We start from the raw sequence: 8,463 nt of genomic DNA, 5'->3' as shown, positions 1-8,463 counted from the left end.
TCTATCTATCTATCTATCTATCTATCTATCTATCTATCTATCTATCTATCTATCTATCTATCTATCTATCTATCTATGTATCATGAACCCTTGGGGACTAGGGAGCTCTTATGAATTCTTTTATTAAGTTCTTGGCACATAGTCGGCAAATCTGTAAATAAATCAATGCATATTAACTTGAATATAGAGAAATGGTGGCTAAGGAGGGAAGTTTTTGTCTGGAAAGGGGAGTGGGGTCATTGGTAAATCCATTGACGAACCATTCCTGAGGCAATGGAATAGGGGGTGGGGTCCGTCAGGCAGCATGCATGCATGTGACCTCGGAGTTCTGAGCTGAATGCAAATTAAAAAAAATCAAGTTAAATCAACTTAAAGAAAGTTGAATGCATAAATCTCTCCTGGGTGTGTTCCCTGTAGGGTCTGTAGCAGGGTGGAACATAGTGGATCCAGGACTAGGAAAATGTCTCCTGGCTTCCAGTTCAAGGCTTGCTGCTTTCTACTACTGATTCCTAGTCACTGTTGTGATGAATCCAGCAGAAATGGAGCTGTGGCTGGTAGGGTAAGTTGAGGCAGGGTGGAGTCAGACTGTGCAGTCTCACTCATCTCACAGGATTCCTTTTTGTGTACTCCACACTCTTGTCAAATTGACCAACTGCCAGGATTCTCCTTACCTGGAATGAACTCACTTTGTCCCTCATTTCTATCTACTGAAATCCTTCCCTTCTTTCTAGGCTGGATGCTGCCTCCTCTGGGAAGCTTTCCCAGTCCCTCCCCTCCTGTGAACATGGTTCCCCCTTCCTACAAGGTCTCACAATTAAGTGATTTGCTCCAGGTCATGCAGAGAGTGAGTGGCAAATAACACCTGCCCTGGTGTTCCCAGCTAGATGCCTATCTCCAGACAGTTGGCAGGCAGAGATAGCCCAGTGAAAGGGGCAGGCCTTCAGGGTAGGTTGTTAGGCTGAAGTACTGAGTTAGCACCTTTTTCCCAGCTCTTTAGTCTGGCTTTATCTTTCATTGAAGCCTAGGCTAGGTGGGCTAGACCAGGTTAGATCTAACCCTCTACTACCAAGAGAGTCTGTTCTGGTGCTGGTATCTCTAAAATGAGTTGGGGCTTAGAATCATCACATGGGGGCTCCAGTGGGTGGGTGGGGAACACTGATCTTAGTGAAACAGGACATCGTTTAATGCAAAAGCACCGTCTGTGTTTGTTTAATCAGAGCTGGCACTAACTCCCTCTGTGAATACAGGTTTGCACGGGCTTTGCATCTTAAAGTCTGGGAGAGTTGCCTGGGGAGCATGTGACATTTCAAGTGACCTGCCTGGGTCACCCATGTCCTTGTTAGAGACAGGACTTAAACTCAGGTTTTCCTGGCTCTGAGGCTGACCCAAAGTCTACTAGGCCTCTCTAATATTGTTACTTTGACATCTACCGCTGCATATGAGGACCCCTCCTCCCCCTCCCCATCAAAAGCAGACACTGCCTTTCTTTGAATTGTATGCATAAAATCACAAACTTTCAGAACTCGAAGATAATTTATAGGAGCTGGAAGGGAACCTTAGAACACAGAACCTTAGAACACCTTAGAGAGAATCCAAACCCACCACACTGTCTCAAACATAACAACAAAACTGAGAAGGACCTTAGAACACAGACCATCAACGCTTTAGAGGTGTTAGAGATTTTTTAAAAATCCCGTTCAGAAGAAATGGAGGCTCTCACAGCAGAAGCGGCTTGTCTAAGGAAGAAGAGTAAGGGTTAGAATCCAGGTCTCTTATTTCAAAAGCCAATGAGCACTGACTAGAAGAGACACTGAAGATAATCTAGTTAAATCCTCTCATTTTACAAGTGAGGAAACTGAGACTGAGAAAGGGGAAGCCACTTGGCAAAGGCCACAGAGATAATAAGTAGCAGGGCTGAGATCCAAACTAGCTCCTCTAATTCCAGATCAGTCCAGTTCAACAGAAATTTCCTGCCTCCAAACCCAGGACTCTCACTTGTACCAATTCCTTCTTCCCTTACACTGGGTTTTTCCCCCCACAGTACTGAGCTGTTCCTCCCCACAAGTACTAAACTTCTTCCTTCCCCACAATAGCTCTGGGAAGTTCTAGTATTCAGATCTGGGGAATCTGGGAGAAGGGGTTGTAGGGGGGAATAATAATATTTTGAGATTGTTCTGTCGTTTCAGTAACGTCCTTCTCTTTGCAACACTGTCTGGAGTTTTCTTGGCAAAGACACTGCAGTGGTTTGCCATTTTCTTCTCCAGCTCATTTTGCACATGAGGAAACTGATACAGACAGGGTGAAGTGACTTGCCCAGGGTCACACAGTAAGTGTCTGAGGCAGATTTGAACTCAGGAAAATGAGTCTTCCTGACTCCAGGCTTGGTGCTCATTCCACGATCTAGCTGCCCCAGAGGGAACACCTGATTTGTTAATTTGGTGTGGGAGAAACTTTCAGAGAAAAGGGGAGAGAGGCTGTCAAGATATGTGCCCATATAATCACCTGCCTGTCTGTAAAGTATGCTTGAAATGCACTCCACCCCTTCATCCTTCAAGGACCAGCTGAAATGCCACCGCCTTATGGAAGCCTTCCTATTTTGCCCCTCTTCTAAACCAGAAATTTTCTCTCCATACATAACACTTTATACCTCTCCTATGACCCTACGCAAGGACATGAGGTATGTGGAAGGCATGAGCATGGGGGACAGCTGGGGAACAATCCCCAGTCTGACTGCAGTTTATAGGGCATAAAGGCAGGAGAGGAGGTTGGAAGGATCGGTTATATATATTGTGCTCGAGGATCAATAGGTAATATTTTAAACTGTAATAACAATAACTGATAATCATTTATACAGTGTTTGAGAGTTTTCAGAACACTCTATGCACATTATCTTATTTGGACTTCACAACAACTCTTTGAGAAAACCACAAGTATATCATGCCCATTTTATTGATGAGGAAATTGAGACTCAGAGACAAGATGATTGCCTCATGACCACACAGCTAGTATGTGTCAAAGGAGAGATATGAATCTGGGTTTTCCTAATTCCAAGTCTTACCCTGCTGCTACATGAAAAAATGGAAAAGATTTGCTAAGAATTACCATAATAAATGATTTCCTCCATTAAACACATATTCCATAGCAAATCACATTTTGATAGGCATAAAATGGACTGAAGAGGCCATGGTGATCACAATTTATTGACTTTAAAAAACACTTTGTTCAATAAAGCAAAATGCCGCTTTACCGGCTCCTTTCCAGCCAGGATGTTTCCCATGGATGTCAAAATTGCTCCTTGAAAGATGTAACGAGACGCAGTGAATAGGGCACCGGCCCTGGAATCAGGAGGACCTGAGTTCAAATCCGGCCTCAGACACTTTAACAACAACAACAAAACTAGCCACGTGACCTTGGGAGAGTCACTTAACCCCAATTGCCCTCCAAAAAGCAAAAGAAAAAAAAAAGAAAAAAGGAGAAAAAGAAAAGAAAGATATAAGGAGAGAAGTAATTTGGATGGCTCTCCAATCATTGATGTCATGCAAGAAATAAAAGTGAGAGTTGCATGCTGCCCCAAGGCTTCACTTCTGTTCTACAAGACATTACATAGTGTCCAGGGCTGAGCCCATTCAAAGAGGGTGTCCTATAGACTGGGAGGTTCTCCAGATGAGTCTATTTGCAAGTAATATTGTACTGGTTGCATCGAAGCTAGTAATATTGTAGAAACTGTTGAGTGAGACCAACAATCTCAAAAACTAGTAGAGTCTAACTATCCACACAGGAAAAATCAAGTGGATGAAGAATGTCTGTTATCCTTTGATAGGGAGTTGGATGAATAGCCTCCAGAGCACATCCATCAAGATATTACTCGGATAAATGTTGTGTATGATCAATGAGCCTAGAATTGAATGAGGTTCTGACCAGCGCTGTTAATGATCCTGAGCTTCGTTCAGAAACAAAAACTCATCTTTTTAGCATTAAAATGCTGCGGGTGATGCTACATGACATGAGTCATGGAATACCACAGTCTCTGACAAATTCAAGTTGTGGGTCACCCAAAGGGCAATGGGGAGGCACGTAGCCAATGTGAGTAAGTTGGAGAAATGGTACACAGGATGTCCGATGTGTGACTGGAAAAGGACCAGTCATAGGCCAGTCATGTAACAGGAATGAAGAGTAACTAATACTATCTGTGTAATGATAAGATCTAGAGGAAGGCCCCTAGCACATTGGGTGGACCTCTTTGGAGGATTAATAGAGAGACATTGACCATAACTGCCCAGGAAGAGAGGGCACAAATAAGTTACATTTGTACTGGTGGTGATACAGGCACACATATGCATATGTGTGTACACACACATACACACATCGATGAAATCACATACCTACAGAAATGTCAAAGTCTTCCCGACCTGAAGACCTCCTCTGGTACTCCCTTGTGGGATGGAGGTGACTCTGCCTTCACAAGGACTGTGCCCGTAGAGTGCAAGCCTTGGCAGATACTGGTAAGCTGAGAAGGTTTGGGGATAGGCTTGATGACAGAGGATGCCTCTATTGTTTGAGGAACTCCCTGGGTAAGCAACTTCCTTCTTGCTACACTCTAAGATGGAAAGCTGGGAGAACAGGCTGGATGTGAGTCATGGGATACCACAGTTCTTTTAGGAATTCAAATTGCAGGTCACCCAAAGAGTAATGGGGGAGGATGTGAGTAGATTGTGGTATGTGGGGAATGAAGAATCGTGTCCTCAGAGAGAAGAAAGTGGGCCAGACATTTATCGAGAATGACAGGTGAGTGATAGCCCATGCCGCCCCCTGGTACAGTGTGTCCAGAGGTGGTGAGGCAGGCTCCCGGTGCACTGGTTGGACCTAAAGGGAACAGACCCCAGCCCTCAGGAAGCTCACAGTCTGGGAAACTGGGGATGGAGACCAAGAAGTTTTTGTTTTTTTTGTTTTTGTTTTAAGCAATCGGGGTTAAATAACTTGCTCAAGGTTACACGGCCAGTTATTTCTGGGTGTGGTGCTGAGTGTCTGAGCCCGGGATTAGATCTCCAGGTCATCCTGACACTGGAGCCAGTGCTCTTACTCCCTGAGCCACCTGGCCTCCCCTCCAAGAAGTTTTATAGGAAGATATAAGAATCGACTAAGCAATGTAGTGTCAGTTAAGAGCATTGACCTCGGAGTCACAAGAGCCTGAGTTCAAATCTCGCTCCTGCTTGCCACCCAAACCAGACCAAAATGGCATTGAGAAATATTTAACAAAACAAGTAAAAATACAGTGCAATATGAATAATGTTAACATGTGGTTTTCAAAATCAGTCTATGGCTGCAGGGATACGTGTGCATAATTTATTAGTCACTGTTTCTTTTTGATACTGCTGATGCAGACCACTGTAGAGAAAGCCCCCTCAGGGATATCACAGATCCATAGAAAATCACTCCAACACTACGACCTGTCCTCTTCCTTATGGTGGTGTGTAGGTGATCTTGCCTTCTGGAAGGACCTCTGACCTCAGACATCAGAGCACAGGTTGGGAAATGGGCAGAGGATCACAGATTGAGAACTGGAAGGGTCCATCCATTTTGACTCCCTCATTTTGTAGATGAGGAAACTGAGGTGTAAAGAGGCTAAGTAGACTGTACAAAGTCATACCATGGGCAACTGAGTGGCCCAGTGGATAGAGAACGTGGCCTGGAGCCAGGAAGTCTTATCTTCCTGAGTTCAAATCTGACCTTAGACATTTACTGTCTGTGAGACTTTTGGGAAAGTCACTGAACCCTGTTTGCCTCAGTTTCCTCATCTGTAAAATGAACTAGAGAAGGAAATGGCAAATCAGCCCAGTATCTCTACCAAGAAAACCCCAATGGGGTCACAGAGTCACACACGACTGAACAATAACACTCAATATACTCTCTCCTAATGACACTCATGCTTCTTTCAGGATTCCCCTTTTTCTTTTGGATATCACTTTTACAGAAACCTGCTGTCATCCACAGAACTAAGGGCTGCCTTATTTGCAATTTTTTTTTTAACACAGACCTATAAGGAATGCTAGTCTATTTCAATCACATCATTTTACAAATGAGGAAACTGAGGCCCAGACCTGTGGAAGAGATATGAGCACTAAGTTGGTGTGGAGCCCAAGTTAGAGCGTAGGTTTCCTGATTCCAAGGTCAGGGCTCTTCCCCCTCTACCACTCTCTAATGGGGAAGGGTGTGTGCTTCAGGCTTCCTAAGACAGCAGGAAGGCTGGAGTCCCTCACGTTCAGGCAGATCTGGGGAACAGGGAGGGAAACAGTTTGGATTCCTCCAGGTCTTCTGCAGATGAAGCCTTTGGCCTTCCCCAGCCCAGAGCAGAAAACACTCTTAATCTACAGCAAAGCCAGGCAGACAAGTTCAATTGCTGCTAATTCCTGAAACGTGCTAAATGCAGCACAGAGTGGCTTGGCTGGAGAGCTGCCTGAAATGAACAAAGGCTGCAGGAAGTAATGCCTTCCTTGGCCTGGAATAGCCCAGGGAAAGCCCCTGAATTTCTCGGCCCCGAGGTTCTTTTTAGTGAAAGTGGAAGGAAAGGGCCAAAGATCGCCTAGGTGTATTCCGTGAGTCTTTGCTGATGCCTGGGGCCATCTGAAGCCTGAGATGTGTGGGAGGCAAAAGAAAAAACAAAGGCAGCTTTTGTCTTCAGGGAGCTGATAATCTTCAAAGGGAGGGTGGAGTGGAGACCCAAGAGAACCAGACCCCTGCTCTCAGGGAGCTCACAGTCTGGGGAGGGGGCAATGGAGAACCAAGAGAAGCAGACCCCTGCCCTCAGGGAGCTCAGTCTGGAAGGGGGGGGGCCATAGAGAAGACCCTGCCCTCTGGCAGCTGGGATGGACTCTACATACTTGTCTTTATATAGAGTCTAGTCCTGCCTGTCCACATACTGACTTGGTCATCCTGGGTAAGTCATTTGTTCTTGAGACAACCCTTGAAGACTGCAAGTCAGAGAAGTCACTGATCTGTGTTGGTTGAGGGAGTTCCCTATGTCAGTGAAATCACTGGTCCCTTCCCTATCCTCAGTTCTATCCCTAGGACAATGATGCACATTCGCGGAATGAATGTTTTTTCATGATTCTTTTTATTTTATTTTATTTTAAGCAATCGGGGTTAAGTAACTTGCTCAAGGTTACACGGCCAGTTATTTCTGGGTGTGGTGCTGAGTGTCTGAGCCCAGGATTTGATCTCCAGGTCATCCCAACACTGGAGCTGGTGCTCTAACTCGCTGAGCCACCTGCCGCCCCTGTTTTTTCATGATTCTTAGAGTGCTTTTAGAGTTACAGAGATCTGTGAATCCAATCTTCTTATTTTACAGATAGGGAAACTGAGGCTCCACAAGGAAGTGACCATCTTGAATGTGGGATCCTACAACAGGATTATATTTTAAAAATTATATATAACCCTATAAGTTGTGCAGATGAGGAGAAAAGTTCAAAGAAGGGAGTGATTTGTCCAAGGTCACACTGGTAGTAAGTGAGTAAGTTGACCCTCAACTAGGTCAATCTTCCTTATACCTCATTTGCTTCTTAAAACCCTGGGGTCCTGAGTTCCTTTCTAGTGGTCCTTCCACTTTGCCCCATTTGATGATAATATAAAAATGATACTATAAGTGTAAGACTTTGAAGACCCAAGTTCAAATCCCACCCTAGACACTTAATATCTGTATGACCCAGACCAAGTCACTTAACCTTTCTGTGCCCCAACTTCCTCATCTGTAAAATGGGTATAATTATAGTACCACTTTTCCAGGGTGGTTGTGTATATAAATTGAATTAAAGTAAAGCCTTTAGTAAACCTTAAGAGTGCTATGTAAATGCTAATTATTATTATATAATATATAATTATTTTATATAATTTTAATATGTTAAACATAATTATTAAACATATAATATTATTATAATAGCCCATATTCCTATCACATTTGTACATTCATCTTCAGGTTGAACCCTCAAGAGGAAAGCAGGGTTGGAGATTAATATCTCCATTTTAGGGGAGAAAAAAACCCAGAGCTCATAGAGATGAGGTTACTTGCCCAAGCTGATGTGATGATAATGATGATGATGATGGAGAAGGAGAAGGAGGAGGATAAATGATGGAGCTAGCACCTGAGCCCAAATGCTCATCATAGAATTTTGAATCAGGAAAGGGACAGGTGTTCTCATACCCTTCAAGATCTTTGATTCAATTCAGTTCAATTCTAGAATCTTTTATGAAGTCCCTACTGTATTGAGAGCTCTGTAGCCGGTTCTGAAAGGGACACAGTTCATAGAAGACCAACTCTCTGCCCTCAGGGAGCTCACAGCCTGTTAGGGGAAGAGACCCCTGCAGATATGCAGTCCTATAATAAACAACATTATATGGTGACTACATTGGAAGGAGATCAGACTTGGCTCTGGGGAAGTACAGGAAGTTCACAGGGGTGAAAGGGGATTA

The sequence above is a fragment of the Petaurus breviceps genome, unplaced genomic scaffold (genome assembly GCF_028583685.1).
Source record: "Petaurus breviceps papuanus isolate PSGF00001 unplaced genomic scaffold, PetGlider_PUasm1.0 140, whole genome shotgun sequence".
NCBI lineage: Eukaryota > Metazoa > Chordata > Mammalia > Diprotodontia > Petauridae > Petaurus > Petaurus breviceps.
The sequence above is the reverse complement of the archived record's forward strand: the minus strand, read 5'-3'. Positions refer to the sequence as shown.